General features: G+C 46.8%; 1 protein-coding gene across 1 annotated transcript in view; it reads right to left on the bottom strand.

The window, feature by feature from the left end:
• The window catches only part of S1PR2 (sphingosine-1-phosphate receptor 2), a 62,609-nt gene extending 46,649 nt beyond the window's left edge, over nt 1–15,960 (bottom strand). Inside the window, exon 1 of the mRNA XM_066617546.1 lies at nt 15,881–15,960. The gene's annotated coding sequence lies outside the window, so the exon portion shown is untranslated. The remainder of the gene's footprint in view (nt 1–15,880) is intronic.
• Nucleotides 15,961–18,353: the final 2,393 nt, after the last annotated feature.

Raw genomic sequence — 18,353 nt, 5'->3', positions numbered from 1 at the left:
CAAACTGTAGCTCTGCCTAACTGACAAACAACAATTTGGATACTCATGAAAATCAAACGCACGGGCCACATTTGACAAATAATAAATGAGCCAAAGAGGAGAAGTAACATTTTGGAAATCTTTAACCAAATATCTGTCAATTCTCCTTCATCCTCAGGAACAGACCAAGGCATTTCACTGCCCAAAGCTGGTCACCAAGAGAGGTGATGACATGATTGATGAAATCTGAATCTCCTTGTATTTTTTTATTTCACTTCCCCTGCACCTGCTCAGGACTTTCAAAAAAGCTAACATTCCACAGATAACTGTTTAGGAAAGGGAGCAGGATTAGACTCAATATTCCTCCCCAGCAGCATCACTGAGAGTGGAGACAACATCATCATGCCATGTCATGTGACCCTTCTTTAGATGCTTGCTGGAGACTCTTAGAACTCTGGAGAGCTTATGGCAGTAGAGAGTCTCCCCCAAGAGTCTGCCAGCCAGTGTCATGGCCACGCATGTGCTCCTGAGTTTTAAAGAGTCTCCAGAAAGCAAGCTGACTCCTTAGAACCAGAGCACAAGTATCTGCTGGCAACATCCTCAGAGTTCTTGGAGGCTCCAACAAGCATCTAAACTCTAAAGAGTCTTGTTTGCTTGTCTTCCCATCTGTCTTCCCCATAAATAACAGATCCTGGATCAGGCCTCTTGCTGGAATTGTCATGCAGCAGCCAATTGGGGACCTAACCCCCATCTGACCAGGCAAGGGGAGATACCCAGGTGGTTGAAAACTATCAAGACAGATGGACCCATGACATCATCAACCCTAGGTTTTATATGATCAATCTGTTCTCAGGTTTATTGCCGGAGAGCAGGTGCTGTTTTAGTAAGGGAGCACACCCACTCACCTGGTTGCATTGTGGGTTTAAGGACCAGACTCTGGACTGTGTTCAATTATTCATGTCAGGGGAATTTGTTTTACTTTGCTGTTTGTCTTTTAATCTACGAGCCAATCCTTTGCCAATCACTCCTTCTCTGAAACATAGCTGCCTGGGTTTGACACATGCCTTGCTTTGATTCCTTTGCAAATCTGCTCCTTCTATTGTTTTGTTACTTCAGCATGTTAATACTTCTTGAATTTCTCTTGTTTTACCTGCATGGCATAACTTGAGAGGAGGGTGTAGGCTTGCAATGTCCCCTCAGATCATCATGTTCCACAGCCATTTGTTCTCTAAGAGAACCTCTTGGATTTAGGGGCTCTACTCATTATGGTAGAGAGGTTTTTCCAAAGTAGACTTTCTACCTGGGCTTCCTAGCCTTGACAGGGGGCAGCAAAGATCCTTCCAGTCCAATTCCAGTAAATCTCAGTGTGACCAATAAGAATAGTGGAGAAGGACAGTACGAGAGAGGGGGCCACTGCAGTGCCCAGCCTGCCCTTTCCCCTTATCTTTCTTCACTGTGTCCATGCATAGCAAGCAAATGCTCAGACATCATTGCTTGAGCACCATAACACACCACCCACTTTCCCCTTTGCCAAGAAGACCAGTATTGTGGGACCGTAAGTGGGATAAAGGAGAGACTGTATTGGGTGCGGAGTGTTCCAGTTGATTGAGGAAGAACAATGTTTCAGCAGTGCTGAATGGCCCTTGCTCGCTGGAAAGTGTGTTTACAGCAATAATAAAGGACAGGGAGTAGGACTAGAAAAGTCCAGAGAGCCACTGCCAGTCAATAAAGACAGTACTGAACCAGATGGACCAATGGTGTGACTCAGTATAAAGCAACTTAACAGGTTCATATAAACGTTGGGTCCTCTTTATCCATGGGCTCGGAATCCACAGATTTCAGTATGCGCAGATGCCAAGCCTGCAGCTGGAGGGCCTCAGAGGACCTTCCAGATGGCACCAGAAGTGCCTTCCAGTCACATCTGGGAGGTGTTCTGAGATGCAGGAAGGCAGTGCAAAGCCTTCCCGTGCCTCAGGAGGCCTTCTGGACATGACGAAGTCACTTCCGGTATGTGCCAGCAACTTCTGGTTACCTCCGGGAGGTTCTCTGAGGTTCTCCAGCTACGGATTTAATTATCTGCTGAATTTGGTATCTGGAGGGGGTCGTGAAACAGATCCCCCATAGATACTGAAGATCCACTGTACATGTTCTCATGTTCAGCCACAGTGGAAAGAGGTAAACAGCTGGTTTTTCCCCATCCATTCAAGACATGATGAGAAAGTTAGCTCAGAATAGGCATTATGTATTTCCAAATGGGATCAGAGGCTTTGTTACTGATCACCCAACTCTATTAAAAACCCAAATGATGAGAAGCAGGACTTGCATGATCCAAAAAGTACAATCTACAAGATTGTTGCACAACACTGGTGCTTTTAGAAATGTCACTGCCCCAAGTAACCATTCTGGAGGGCCTTTGTATTTGGACTGGTCTCATCTATTTTGTTTTAAAGTGCAAAGAAATTCAGGTCATCTTGGCCACCCCCCTCCCAACACAGTGCCCTTATGGTTTACATCTCAGTCTTAAGGAAGTTGTGGCTCTGGGAAGAGAACACAAGCTTCTTAAGTAGGTTTAAAAAAAGCACAGAAACAGGAAAGGAGCCTGTCACATATAAAAATGGGGAAGGGGGATAACATACTAGAAGATGATCTCATAAAGCCTTCCTAGGAAGTCATAGGTCTGGATCACATTTCAGAGGAATGACCACTGCAAGCAAGGAAGGCAGGCAGAAAATTCCCAGAATTCCCTGTGCAGCAAATGCTGAGCTGCAGTCCCCCAAACATCATGCAGATGCAGAAGCCAAAAGAGGCAGGTAAATGAATGAACTCCCCCAACCCTTGTTCAGTTTTATTCCCACAAATTAAGCTCAAGTAAAAAGGGAGAACTATAATTAAGGCTGTGATCCTATTCCATAAATAAGGGGGCACTCTCGCTATCTTCACCAATACTAGCCAGTAGGTCCCCTCCTCTATTGGCTCTCTCTTGGTACAGTGTGACCATGCTGGCAAAAAGGAACATATATTTGGAATGTAAGGAGGATGCTTCCAAAATAGCCCTTACTGCTCAAAAAAATGTTGTTTGCCTTCAGTCTTAGCTGCCTCTGGAGTTGCAGTATGAGGCAGCCCTCCCATATCCAGGCTAGGAGAAAGAAGAACAAGATTATTGGAGCCCAGCTGACATCATAGAATTGGAAGGGACCAATAATGTCATCTAGTCCAACCCCATCTGTAGCAAGAAATCCTCCCTTGTCAAGCCTCTGCTTGAAGATCTCCAGTGAGGGAGAATCCACCACCTCCCTTGGCAATCTGTTCCACTGCCAAACCATCCTTACAGTCAGGAATTGTTTTCCTGATGTCCAATTGGAATTTCTTCCCTTGTAGTTTGTATCCATTGGATCTAGTTCTCCTTTCAGAAGCAGTTGAGAACAAATTTGTCCCTTCTTCCATATGACAGCCCTTCAGATATTTGCTGTCATATGCCCTCTCAGCCTTCTCTTCTCCAGGCTGAACATACCAAGTTCCCTCAACCTTTCCTTATAGGGCTTGTTCTCCTGCCCTCTGATCATCCTTGTCACTCTCCTCTGAACCCACTCCAGTTTGGCTGCATCTCTCTTAAATGAGGTGCCCAGAATTGTGTCCAAGAATTGGACACAGTACTCCAGGAGAGGTCTGACCAATGCAGAGTAAAGTGGAACTATAACTTCTCGCAACTTGGAAGCTTGGGTTGAAGGGCTTCCAGATCTAAATCATTATTGTTGGTTAGTAACTAGAGTTGTCCATGCTATAATACATTAGGAGTGTTGTAAAGGAGAAGGTAGTTTCACAACTTTAGCCTCTCCTGAAGAAAACTCTGACTAGCAGTTTCATATCAAATGAGGTTCTGTCAAATCAGTGTACAAGACAGATAGACCAGTGATGTGCAGTAAGGTCCAAGGCTGGGGAGGTAGACCCGGAAGAATGGCAGTGATGTGATAATGTAACACTGCAAAGCATTCAGTGGGCTACCCCAGTGCCTGCACAATCACAGGGAAGGTTGAGCTGTTGCTGCTGCAAGCTTTAGGGCACAGTCCTAACCAACTTTCCAGCACTGGCATACCTGTGCCAGTGGGGCATGTGCTGCATTCTGCCGTTGGGAAGCAGTCACGAAGGCCTCCTCAAGGTAGGGCAATGTTTGTTCCCTTACTTTGGAGTTGCATTGCCCTTATGTCAGTGCAGGAAAGTTGGTTACGATTGCGGCCATAGTCTCTCCCTAGAAGTGAAGCTATTTTCACTGGAGGCACGCGAGGCTCTGAGGCTATTTTCATTGGAGCAGGACAGGACAGGACAGGCTCTACCCCCCCCCCCCCGCCTGCATGTCCCAGTGAACCACCTGCACGGTGTAAACAGTCTTAAAAAAGCTCTTCTCTGCTTTCTAGAGTGCGTTACTCACTTCACATAAGGAACAGAGACTATGCAAAAGGCCAAATAGCACTTTTTTGTGGCCTTAGAACAGGGGTGCCCAAACCCCAGACCAGGGGCCATTTGCAGCCCTCGGGGACCCCCAATCAGGCCTGCAGGGAGCTCCCAGTCTCCAATGAGCCTCTGGCCCACTGGACACTTGCTGGAGCCCACATTGGCAGTACATGACTACTCTCAGTGTGAGGACCGACTGTTCGACCTCTCGCATGAGCTATGGCGGAGGGCTCCCTCCACTGCTTGCTGTTTCACGTCTGTGAAATAGCAGCTGCAGTGATGGAAAGACTGGCCTTTTATAGGCCTTGAGCTATCGTGAGACCTACATTCATTCATACACGTTCCATCTCTAATATATTCATTTATGTAAATTAATTCAAATTTTAAATGTAAATTTTTCCTAGCACCCTAGTGTCAGAGAGATGATGTGGCCCTCCAGTCAAAAAGTTTGAACACCCTTGCCTTAGAAGATGAAAGTAGGCCTGTTCTTCTGGCATACAAAGATGAAAGAACAGGAAATTATCTCAGAATCAATTGATGCCAGTGAATTTTCAATAAAGCACACAGATTTTTATATTTTTAAAAACCAGGATTTGGGAAAGTTTGTCCATGGCAGATCTATTTCAAACTGGGCCCTGAGATTGTCTGACATCTGGGCTTGGTACAAAATGGACCCAGACTGAGTACTCCATTGCCTCCAGCATTAAAGCTATTTTGTTCCAATGCAAAATGATGCTATTTTCACCACATGATAGGGCCTGGAAGCTGAAGTCCCTTCTACAGCCATCAGGCTGGGAACAAGGTCTTCTTTGCTGTCACCTTGCCACTGCACAGTACTTAACTGGGGTATGGGTGGGAAAGTTCTTCATTCATAACTGTGAAAGCCACTGCAGGAACTGAGACCCTGCATGCTGCCTCCACAGGTGTGGTGCATCCAGAACAACTAAAACAAACAGGAAGAGTTCCCATGGTTCCCAGTTTCCCCAGGCACCCAGTGCATTTGCAGCAGCATTCATGACTCAAAATCCTGCCTTGGCTTTCACTGCCATAAATGGAGTTATCATGTCATCCACTTGTGTCCAAGAATACGCCCAAAGTGGTATGTGCGTTGAAGTTCCTAAGAAAGGCTTTCAGTATGTAGGCCTTGACATATGGTAATATGATTGCCTTATGCAATTCACGGTCCAAATTAACTTTCTGAGCATCTAGAAGATGCCAAGGAAACTAACCCTAGCCTCCCAAGCCTCAATCATTACTTCTCAATGCATCCAGGAAATAAGATTTCCCATCTTCTGTAGGAGACTATTGTTTTACATTTCATAAACCTTTTCCACCGACATAAATTTTTAAAAGAATTTTAAAAGAGTTGAATAAGGTATACTTGCATTGGGACAGTGGATCAAACAAGCCTCTCTCACTACTCTCTCACTACTCCAAGGGACATCTAAACCAGGGGTGCCAAACTCATTTCATACAGTGCACTGAATAGCACGAACAGTGCCTGTTGAGGGCCAGAGGTGACATCACTAAGCAGGAAGTGACATCATGAAGCAGATGAGGGTCAGAAATAAGCACTTTCTTCTCAAGTAGGAACCCATTAGCTGCATGTGGCAGAAGAGAAAATGTGCAAATCTTGATCATATGCTCAAGATATGGGAGAGTCTATCATGTGGGCCACCCTTTCAGCAGTACTGCTTCTGCCGAGGCATCAATTAACCTCTCAGTAGATGAAACATGTTCTGCGTAGTGACAGCTGGGCAGAAGTGACAGTGTTGAAAGGTTGGCCTGCCTCATAATTGGGCTCTTTCCTCTTTCACCCCTCTTGGTCTGCCCCTTCCGCTGTGGTGTTCCTTGTCTTCTAAGGCCTCCTTCCATCTCTCCCTCCCAGTGCCTTGGCAGAAAGGGCAGCGCTGGGTGAGCTCAATTATCACATGGGCTGGATAATGAGCTTCTGCGAGACTTATGTTTGACACCCGTAATCTAAACCAGGGGTCTCCAAACACCGGCCCGGGGGCCAGATGCGGCCCATGGTGAGCTTCTGTCCGGCCCATGCCCAGCCTCTTGTCCCCTGAAAGCCGCTGGCCCACTTGGCCGAATATGACTGGAACTGTTCTCTGGTTGTATCTGGAGGGTGTTCTAAGGGCCGGAGAGGTTGAATGAATGAGCCCATTCATTCATTTATTCACTTATCTAAGTTCCATCTCTAATTTATTTATATAAATTTCATATTTAAATTTTTTTCCCTGCCCCCAGCACCGTGCCAGATATTTGATGCGGCCCTCTGGCCAAAACATTTGGAGACCCCTGATCTAAACCATACCTACAACCTTCTTTTGATAACCTCTAAGATAAATTTCACAACATTTCTAGTTTGTTTGTTCCACTGTCAAACAGCTTTAGCTGAGGACATTAATATTTTACCCTAGATCAGTGGTTCTCACACATTTAGCACCAGGACCCAGTTTTTAGAATGAGAATCTGTCAGGACCCACCGCAAGTGATGTCATCACCAGAAGTGATATCACCAAGCAAGAAGAGTTTTAACAATCCTAGGCTGCAATCCTACCTACACCAACCCAAGTCCCATTTACTATCATTGTTAAAAGAATATACATAGTAGCTTGTTAAAAATACAGGTCTGTAGCATTTCCCTGAATGCAGTCACATATCATGGTAGCATCAAGTCTAATACATTAAAAATAAAATATTGAAATGAATGTGGACCCACCTGAGACTGGCTTGCTACCCACCTACAGGGTCCCAACCCACAGTTTGAGAAGCACTGCCCTAGATAATACTTTCAGGTTTTGCAACCAAATATTTTCCATCTTGTTACAGAGCTTACCATCTTTCTGCCACGTTCTAAAAAATATCTGCAAGCAGCCAAAGTATTTCTTGCATCTTCCCCTTCCCTATCATAATCTTTTACTCAGACTATCTAATCTTTCAGTCTCATTTTCATTCTCTTCTCATGTGGTTTTGCAGCTTTCCTCCAATGCTCATTTATTCAGGATAGTTGGGAACCTATGAAAAACAGTCATAGCTCCTCAAGCACTCAGACCTGTTCCCACAGCACCAGATTCACATTCCATTTCTAATGTGCTTGTTATCTCTCACCTATCTGTGTGTGTGTGTGTGTGTGTGTTATGATTGCAAAACTGGCATAAAATTTCAAAAATAAACTGTTTCAAAAGCAAAATATATTTTTTTCTAATTAGTTACAACTGTATTCAATTTACAGGGCTATGTTTTGAGCAAAATACTTTGATATTATCCTACATGAAATGCACAGAACATCTGAACTGGAACTGTACAAGAGAGTTTCCAAACACCAAATGAACCTGAAACCAAATTTTTAATGGCTTGCCTCCCTTCTCTGTGTATCTATTAACCACAGCCCAGTTAGAAATGACAGCATCTTTTCTGTTCATATCAGAGAGACACTAGCCAGACTGTTCCACTTGAGGGCCAGCATCTGTCCCATGTCTGTACCGCAAGAGGCAAGCGCCAGAGCCCTGCTGGGCATTGATTTCTGCATTAAGCCACTTCTGTCGTCTCTGGCCTTATCTGGGCTTCATCCATGCAGCAATGTCTGCCCACCCCACCACCCTCACCGATCCCTTCCCCCCATCCATAAGCAGGCAAGAAGGTCATCTTTGTTAAGGAGCCAAGGGCTGTAAAGAGACTTCCTGTCCTGTGGAAGTTAAGAAAGACTGTAGGAGTATTAGGGTGGAGCAGATAAAGCCCTCATCATTGATGAGCTCATCCTAGCTGGAGAGAGTCCCTCCAGGCTCCTAAATAGCATGGGTGGGTGGAGAACAGCTATTTCTTCCTCATCTGACTATCCAGTGATAAATGTCCTGCTTGTCCATCCCCTGATTTATCCGCCTTCGAGACATCTTGCTGCACATGAGAGGATGGCAGTCTCACTTCGATTTGAACAGCCGTGATTGCTTAATCAGAAACAGCTCCCCCTGCCCCAAGTCCCTACAGCACACCCAAGGCCAGAAGCGTGGGGAACAAGCTTGCACCAACCACAGAGAACAACAGATGGTTTTTGTTGCATGGCTGGGATTTGGCAAGAGGCTTTGGGAGAGAGAATGATGGGTTGGGGGTGGGTTTGGTGAGAGGAAACAATCTTATTGCAGTAGCAACTCATAAGGTAGAGGGAGCTGAGCTGCATGGCTGATGGAAGATTCCATCGGTGCTTTCCAGATAGCCTGAGCATGACTGCAATAGTGAATGGAAAAATCCGTGGTCTGCGAGTGCATCAGCAAACAGAGAACAAGAGGAGCACAAGAAGCAACTTGGCAGACAGGGAGTGCCTTGAGTTGGGAAAGGCAACAGCTGATTTGAAGGGCAGTCTGGGAGTGACTAAAACAAACAGAGCAGGGCAAGGGTACATCATAATGGCTGTTATCTAGGGGGACTTTCTGAGGAGGGGATGTTTCCCGATACTCAATTGCTCCAGAGTAAACAGGCCTTTCCAAGAATGCAGAGCCACCTGATCTTTCTAAAGCAAGAGGGAAGGAATTTAGCCAGGTTTCAGTTAACTGTTTCCTCACCAGACTCGGGTTTTTTTTGCCAAACAAGAGCAGCAGATGTTCCCCAGGTCAACTTTTCCCTTTCTTTTTGCTCAACCGCAGGCAAAGGTACAGTTATGTGACTTGCTCCCAAAGCAAAGAATTTCAAAAGGCACACCGCTTAAGGGTGTGAGCCACAAAATACCTAACCCTAATCTCACCTCAGACACAAACTCACAAGGTGACCTTAGGCTTCAACCCTCAATCCCCACCTGCCATATGGGAATAATTATACTGAACTACCTTGCAGCATTCTTGTAAGGATTATTGCAGCTGTGCTCAGATGATCCTCCAACCCACAGCAAGTCTCATACTTGCACATTCCCTCTTTTCCTCTCCATTCCTTTGGGTGCAGGGGAGAAGAGCAGAAACTTATGTTCCCAGTGAGTGACAAACCACACTTTGGAATCTTTGTCTGGGGGCAAACATTAGGCTGGCTCAGATGACATGTCTGCCAGTCCTTTCAATTACGTTGGGGAGAAGCATTCTTTCCCCTCAGCACTCTGTCCTGATGCCTAATCATGCTAACGGCACACATCTCACTGCAGAAGCAGTGAGGGAATGGGACATGGGGGAGAGGTGCATGCAACCATGCTCTTCCCCTACACAATCAGGGTGGGCTGGTGGTTCGAACCGATTCCATGGTTTGCTGCACTCCAATGAAATGGCAAAGTATGGTTTGCTGCTAACTAGAAGTCTCTAAACTTCTTTCCCTTACAAGCAGAGGAAGGCAGAAGGGAAGAAAGGTACTCAAGAGCCAGAGGCTCATCATGGCTCATTCACCTGGTAAAAACCATGGTTTGTAATTGCATCTGAACCGCCAATGTGCATGAAGCATTTAAACATTGGCACTATCTAATTGTTGTGCCATTGTTATATACAGTAGACAAGTGGTTATCAAGTGGTTTGCAAGGCACACTTTATATATTATGGGGTCACAAATGCCATTTCAGAAGCTTGTGCAGCCTTGTGCTTTCAGGTTGCCACAGATGGCAGGGAGAACCCACACACAGCAGAGGCGAGAAGCCCCACTGATATTGGTAAGTCGACAGGGTGAATGGAACAGGGCAGAGGGGTGAGAGGAAGCAGGCAAGTTGGAGGTGGGAGCAGGTGCAACTTGCACCAGATGCTATCCCCTCCAGAGTCTCCCAACATACCCCCTTTATCTCCTTGGACTTGTGCCAGCTGAAGTCCAAGAGCTGGCACAGTCCTGAGGAGACCATTGGCAATTGAGGGGCTTACGGATGGGAAACATTTTCCCTTACCCCTCCCAAACTGCCTAATCTGCACCCCTCACAACAGCATACAGTTACCCTGCTAACTGGGTAAGAGGCACTTTTTCAAGTGGGTGCTCCTCTTTTATTTAGCAGGGGGAGAGTAACTGGCCCACCTCACCCCAGCAGTGCCTGTTCTAGTGGCTGTCTGCTGGTATTCTTTTGCATCTTTTTAGATTGTGAGCCCTTTTGGGACAGTGAGCCATTTAGTTATTTGATTTTTCTCTGTAAACCGCTTTGTGAACTTTTAGCGGTATATAAATACTGTTAATAATTAATAATAATACACCACAGCTTGTTTTGGCATGGCCGCTTGCTATGACAGGGAAAAGGATAGAATTGGACTGTTATAGAATCCCCTGCCACAAAGTGTGGGGATGGCCTCCAGTTTAGAAGGCTCTAAATGGGATTCAGGGATAAGTCTATCAATGGCTATTAGCTTTGTGGCTATGACCAACTTCCACATTTCAGAGACAATACACCTGACAACATCAGATGCCATTATATGTGACATATAATACGTCCTTCGTTATCTGCTTTAATACTTCCTAGGGATATCTGGCTGGCCACTGTTGGAAACAGAATGGTAGATTAGTTGGCCCTTTGATCTGAGTCAGTAGAGGTCTTCCTATGCTTATTAAACCAGCTGAACAGCAGCTTCTATACTGAAAATTTCTGCCAAATACACTGTATTGACACAGTTCATATTGTACTACCATGAAGAATGGTACATGTTCCTTTTGATACTTGAAGATGCAGATCATTGATCCATTTAGTTATGGCATATTAGCCTTCGCAACATTTCATTACCAACTCCCTACTTTCCTGCTCTTTTTTCCAGGACATGTTCTCTTTTTTAGCCTCGTGTCCTGGAAAAGAACTCAAATGTCTTCCATTTCCCTGTGAGCAGCCCCTGCAGGCAGCGCATAGCCTTCTTGTAATTAATAAATTATATACTGTACAATAAATTACATGTAATATAGTTTTAAATAACCAGTAATATAGTGTTTAAATTAACCACATGAAACCAATATATATGAGTGTTTTTAGCTTTTATTTTATCATATCCTACTTTTTTCTTAGATGTCCTACATTTTGGGGTGTATTTTCCTCTTTTGCGGTTATGACATCTGGTCACCTTGTTCCTGCCATGACAGAAAGCCACTTTGCATTTTACAGGATCTCCTACTCTAAAGACCTCAGCTCTGAGTATTCCATCAAAGCAAACAAAACTGCATGTAGTTCTGCCATTTCAAAGATACTGCACCATGTGGGGTTGGGCATAATTCTCTTACACAGAGGTTCTCAAAATTTTCAGTCTCTGGAGTCCTTCACACACTCACTTTCAGTGAGCCTCACCGGCACATGTGCTGACTCTTGGGGAACCACAGAGCAGCAGCATATGCATGGAATGGCACAGCACCGAGCCCAACATGAAAACCAGAGAAGAGCTGGAACAAGAGGGGAATAAGGAACGCAGGAGACACAAACGGAAGAGGTCAGAGGGATGGATGAGCAAACTGAGCAGGGGGCAGACGGTGGCAACTTATGGTGTGCTCATGAAGCCCCTAAAGGGATCTCAGGGAGCCCCAGGGCTCCTAGGAGCACACTGAGAAATGCTGCCTTAATGCATCTAAGGGCGCAATCCAGAGCGTGCCCTGGGCCAATGCAAATCCCTTGCGCTGGCCCATGCTGGTTGCGAAAGTGCCAAAAAATAACTTTTGCTCCATCTCTGGAGAAGAAAGGTCAGTGCACAGATGTGCGCCGGCCTCCAGAGGCTGACGTGAGCCCCACTCAACTGACCTGACAGGTAAGCCTGTGCTGGCCAAGCAAGGGTGTCACAGTGGGGGTGTAGGGAGGGCGAAGGGAGGCATTCTGGGATGGGGAGGGCAGGTGGACCCATGGATGGGCAACAGGTGAGGGGAGCGGGGCCAGGATCCAGCACCTTTGCCGGATCCTATCCCCATTCCGGGGCAGTCTGAGGCAGCTCCGATCTGTGCCACTTCTTTAGGTGGCACAGATCCAAGTAGACCCATTGGGGCTGCTGTGGCTTTACCTGGGGTAAGGGGAAGCAATTCCCCTTGCCCCAGGTTGAGCCACTTTCAGCCCCAACCCTGCCTTGGATACAGCACAGGCCCATTGGTGTGCCTGCTCCAGGGCAGGTTAGGATTGGGCTGTCCATCTCACAGTTCCTTAACTGTGCTCAGGACTGGACCATCCATGAGGCCAATTAAAGCAGTTATCTCAGGCAGCAGATAGGTGGGGCATGCCCATCACTGCTACTGCTTCCCCTTTCACTCCATGGATTGGAGGGGGAAGAGGGAAACAGAGAAGAAGAGGAAATGTGGAGGGGGGGAGGGCTGAGCAACCAAGTAAAGTTTCAACCTCAGATAGATTTTTATCAGCCAAATTCATTCTGGGCTGATTGATCAATGGCTAATAGCCACAACAGCTAAGATGCTAAGAAGCAGCATACCTATGTTTTTGGCTCCCAGATGCTAGGAATGGGAACAAACCACAGGGGATGTATGCTGCATCACAACCTGCCTGTGAATTGCCCTGGGGCATCTGGCCAATTTCTCCTTAGAAAGTGTGTGCTGGTGTATCCAGCTCTTACAAGCCTGGGAACTGGGGCTGGATGTAAGATTGGGTGCCTGGAGGGAGAACTCAGCCCTGAAAACTATAGGCTGGCTCACTGCGCTCAAAGAAATGATTATATGCAGAGAAGCTTTGTGGCCTCCTTGTGGTGCTCAAATGTAACATTTGTGGTTAGGTTTCTACTCTGAATCCTTTATCCAGTCTTCCTGGGTCTTTCTGATTATGGGCATGCAGTTTATTAAAAACATTGACTTATTGTAGTGTGTGAATAGTATGGATTAAGAGATTGTGATCGAAAGGCAGGGTGGTCTTCCAGAAGCTTGCATTGCACCTGGGTTCAAATCTCTACGCAGAGCTGCTTCCTCTATAGCAGGGGTGTCCAAAGTTTTTGGCAAGAGGGCCACATCATTTCTCTGACACTGTGTTGGGGGCCGAATTAATTTACATTTCAAATTTGAATAAATTTACATAAATGAATATATTAAAGATGAACTTATATGAATGAATGAAGCTCTTGCAATAGCTCAAGGCCTATAAAAGGCCTTGCACAAAGCAAGGCCAGCCTTTCCTTTGCTGCTGCTGCTGCATCACAGACGTGAAACAACAAGCAGTGGAGGGAGCCCTCATTCCATAGCTCACTCGAGAGGCCAAACAGTTGCCCTCAGGCTGAGAGCAGTTGTGTTGGGCCAGTGTGGGCTCCAACAAATCTCCGGAGGGCCAGAGGCTCATTGGAGACTAGGGGCTCCCTGAGGGCCGCATAGAGAGGCCTTGAGGGCCACAAGTGGCCCCAGGGCCGGGGTTTGGGCACCCCTGCTCTATAGGACACTGCAGAAACACAGGTACCCGATCCGAATTTGCTGTGGTGATAATATGTATTATAAAAGGGGAGGCAGGCATTTCTAAACAATGTTCCCAAGTATGCATGTGACACCAAATGTTTGGGGGACGCACATCATCATCAAAACATTTACATAACACTTTCCAAGTGTGCAAAGCACTTCACACATATCATTCTCAATGCTGTCCTTATAAACAACCTTGTAAGGTTAAGCAAATATGATTATCTCCATATCACAGCTGGAGAACTGAGGCTAAGAAGGAATGGTATACCAAGGGAAAATTCATGGCAAAGGTGTGATTTAAACCAGGAACTGATTCACAGCCTGGTCTCTTACAGTGCAATCCTAGACATGTTTATTCAGAAATATGCCCCACTATGTTCAATGGGACTTACTCTCAGGTAAGTGTGTATCAGATTGCAGCCTTTATACAGATTGAAAAACTGCTGCACCAGTTTTGACGGTCTTTACAGCTATTGTGAATAGCACCTGGGAGCATGAACCAGGAAGCACCTTGTTCAAAGTTCACCTCACCTACTCACTCACTAGGCCACCTAAGGCAAGACCATCAGCCTCAGCCCCACACCTGCAATAGGGATGTGACAATATTGGCCTACCTTACAAGATTGTTTTAACAATCACTAACATTGAATGCTCAAAATGTACCATATAAATGCTGTGTGTGTCATCATAGTCCATACTGCTAGAGAATACCAAGCAAGCAGTGTTTGAATTGTGGGATAAAAGGGGGTTCTGATGAAATTCAGAAGCCCACCCCCAATTCCCTCCATTTTAGTCAAATCACGCCCTGTAAAACTTCTAAAAGCTGTAGTTAAGAGGGCCATCAATAAAGCTAAGGCAGCCAGGCCTTCTCTGGCTGTCACTCAAGAACTGCTGGCCTGCAGCATTGGTCAAAAATTATCACAGCCTGAGTTCCCCATCTGTAAAATGGGGATGTTGCTGTGGAGCTGCAAAGCTTACCACAAGACAACCTATAAACAGGCACAGAAAGATTTATTCAAAGGGGAAAAATCAGCTTTGATAGCTGTGTTATGTGCCATGGAAGACCCTTCATCGAGGGGACTCTGTGTGTTAAGAAGATGCAAGGACTGGATGAGCCAAAGAGTTTTTATTTTATTTTCATCAAGATCTATTTGGAGGTGCTTGTTCCAAGAAAATTGTTAAGTGTGCTCTCAATCTGCTCTCATTCAAGGAGATTCTCTCTTGCTGGACCAGCTCTGCAAAGCCGTCTTTCGTGATGGAAATCCTACTTATGTATGAAAACAGTGCCTGCCCGATTGCCACCCCTTTATTTTCTCATACAGAATTGAAGGACTGCTACAGTATTTGTTTCTATGGAAGAAAGAAACTGCACTGTGGTGAGGCCAAACCTGCCCTTTGTTCCCGACCTTCACTGACAAGTATTCCGCAAGGAGGGGTGCAAAGTATCTCTGTGTGCTAAGCATATACAGATGTTCTCCCCCCCCTCAAGTCTTTGCACTACAGACACTCTCCCTCCATCCACATCCAGACACACCTACTGTCCTGACGCCAGGCATTTTGCTGGCAACAACAGACAATGAACTGAAACATCCACAGCAGGTATCAGTCGATGCTACCTGCACTACATTCCAACCATGAAAGTGACCTCCTGCCACCTTTTCACCTCCATTGAGGAGGAGCACACACAAGACAGACCCAGATTGGGGGGGGGGTCTCGGAGGAGGGCGTGCGTGTCCCAAGCAGGAGGAAAGATGGAAGGCAACAGGAGGCAAGTAGCAAGACGGGAGAAAACAATACAGTGTGGCACCCGCAGCACATGGAGGGACGAGGAAAGGGATCTGCACAAGGACAGAGGAAAGTTGCAGGCAGCCCTCGGGACTGGCGAAGGGCAGGCGCTGGGCAGGGAAGAGCCAGGCTGACAAAGGGGAGCGAGGCAGGGGCGCTTCCGATCAAGGACAGGGGAACGTGGCCGTCTCATGCGGGGGAGGAGGAAAGCGGGAGAAGAGGTGCACCAGAGGAGGCAGGCCAGCGAGGGGGAAAGCCAGCGAGCCTGCCTGGCTTGGGGAGAGAAAAGAGCCAGCCTGGCCGAGGGGAGCCCAGTTCTGCAGGGAAGCAGGCGGCGCGCACGCCTTGGAGAAGCGGGCTGCGGACTCACCTCGCGGCTCACACAGGCGACCCGGCTGGTCTCCGGCAGCAGGCACTAGCGACGGCGCGGCAGTTGCAGCGGGAGGGAGACGGGGCGAGCAGTCCAGCTGGCACGGTGCCTCCATCGCGTCCGCCCAGCCGTCGATGTGATTCAGCTGTGTGCGCCGCCAGTCCCGGCCCGGCAGGGGGCGCTCCTTGCCCCACCCGGTGTCGCCCGCCCTCGCTCGCTCGCTCGCTCAAGCCGGCCGAAGAAGTCTTCCGCGCCGCTTGCTAAGCACAGGGGCCAGAGCAATATCATGGAGCGGGGCTCCTTCTCATACGGAAGATCCCCTCCAATCTCCCCTTCTTTTAAAAGTTCCTTTTATTCTCCTCTCAAAATGCCACTCACAACCCAATCCTAGGCATGTCTACTCAGAAGAAAGTCCCATTAGAGTCAGTGGGGTTTACTCCCAGGAAAGTGTGGATAGGTTTGGGCTGCTAGGCTGCAATCCTAGACACACTTTCCTGGGAGGGAGTTGAACATAAGAACATAAGAACAGCCCCACTGGATCAGGCCATAGGCCCATCTAGTCCAGCTTCCTGTATCTCACAGCGGCCCACCAAATGCCCCAGGGAGCACACCAGGTAACAAGAGACCTCATCCTGGTGCCCTCCCCTACATCTGGCATTCTGACTTAACCCATTCCTAAAATCAGGAGGTTGCGCATACACATCATGGCTTGTACCCCATAATGGATTTTTCCTCCAGAAACTCGTCCAATCCCCTTTTAAAGGCGTCTCGGCTAGACGCCAGCACCACATCCTGTGACAAGGAGTTCCACAGACCGACCACGTGCTGAGTAAAGAAATATTTTCTTTTGTCTGTCCTAACCCGCCCAACACTCAATTTTAGTGGATGTCCCCTGGTTCTGGTATTATGTGAGAGTGTAAAGAGCATCTCCCTATCCACTCTGTCCATCCCCTGCATAATTTTGTATGTCTCAATCATGTCCCCCCTCAAGCGTCTCTTTTCTAGGCTGAAGAGGCCCAAATGCCATAGCCTTTCCTCATAAGGAAGGTGCCCCAGCCCCGTAATCATCTTAGTCGCTCTCTTTTGCACCTTTTCCATTTCCACTTTGTCTTTTTTGAGATGCGGCGACCAGAACTGGACACAATACTCCAGGTGTGGCCTTACCATCGATTTGTACAACGGCATTATAATACTAGCCGTTTTGTTCTCAATACCCTTCCTAATGATCCCAAGCATAGAATTGGCCAAGCATAGAGTTTGAGCATAGAGCATAGAGCAATGATCCCAAGCATAGAGTTTCATTGAACACAGTGGGACTCTACTCCAGAGTAGACATGCATAGGATTGTGCTGTTAAGCAATCACTCCCAGCCTGCCGCCTTATTCCCTCCTTCTCTGCGCTCATAAAATATAATTCCTCCCACCCACACCTTTCCGCACTACAAAACAAAACTCTTGCAAAACAAACAAACAAAAAACAGGCAAGACAAGACAAGACAGGCACATATTAAATAAGTGGGGAAGGGGGCTAAGAGCTGTAAAGCCAGCACTTTTAGTTTTGGAACTTTTTTTCAAAACATGGACCAAATACACAAATATTTGTCATTGTCAAACATGCCTGTTGTAAGCAATTTCTTTAACAGCAAGATCTAACATACCCTCAATGTGTGGTATCAAGGATGATCTTTTTATCAGTTACAGGGCCCAATCATATCCAACATTCCAGTACACATGCAGCCCCAAAGTAAAGGAACAAACATTCCCTTACCTTGAGAAGGTTTCCATGGTGTCCTACCCCCCCTAACGCAGGATGCAGCACACACCCCGTTGACACAGCTGCATTAGCACTGGAAAGTTGGATGGGATTGGGCCCAAACTATGATAGCAGACCACAGGAGCCAAAATCTTTGATCAGAAGCATTATTTGGCTCCATTGGCCAATACTATAGAACAGGGGTGTCCAAAGTTTTTGGCAGGGGGGCCACATCATCTCTCTGACACTGTGTTGGGGGCCAGGGGGGGGAAAGAATTAATTTACATTTAAAATTTGAATAAATTTACCTAAGTTTACATAAATGAATATATTAAAGATGAACTTATATGAATGAATGAAGGTCTTGAAATAGCTCAAGGCCTATAAAACGCCTTGCACAAAGCAAGGCTGGCCTTTCCATTGCTGCTGCCAACTGCATCAGAGACGTGAAACAGCAAGCAGTGGAAGAAGCCCTCATCCCACAGCTCACGCAAGAGGTCAAACAGTTGCCCTCATGCTGAGAGCAGTTGCTTTGGGCCAGTGCGGGCTCCAACAAATCTCTAGAGGGCCAGAGGCTCATTTGAGACTGGGGGCTCCCTGAGGGCCACATTGAGAGGTGTCAAGGGCTGCAAGTGGCCCCAGGGCCGGGGTTTGGGCACATGTGTGTCACAAAAAATTTGAGCTTAGAGTCTAACGTCTAACACAGAATTAATAAACTGTA

The sequence above is a fragment of the Tiliqua scincoides genome, chromosome 2 (genome assembly GCF_035046505.1).
Source record: "Tiliqua scincoides isolate rTilSci1 chromosome 2, rTilSci1.hap2, whole genome shotgun sequence".
NCBI lineage: Eukaryota > Metazoa > Chordata > Lepidosauria > Squamata > Scincidae > Tiliqua > Tiliqua scincoides.
This window is presented reverse-complemented; position numbering and strand designations above follow the sequence as displayed.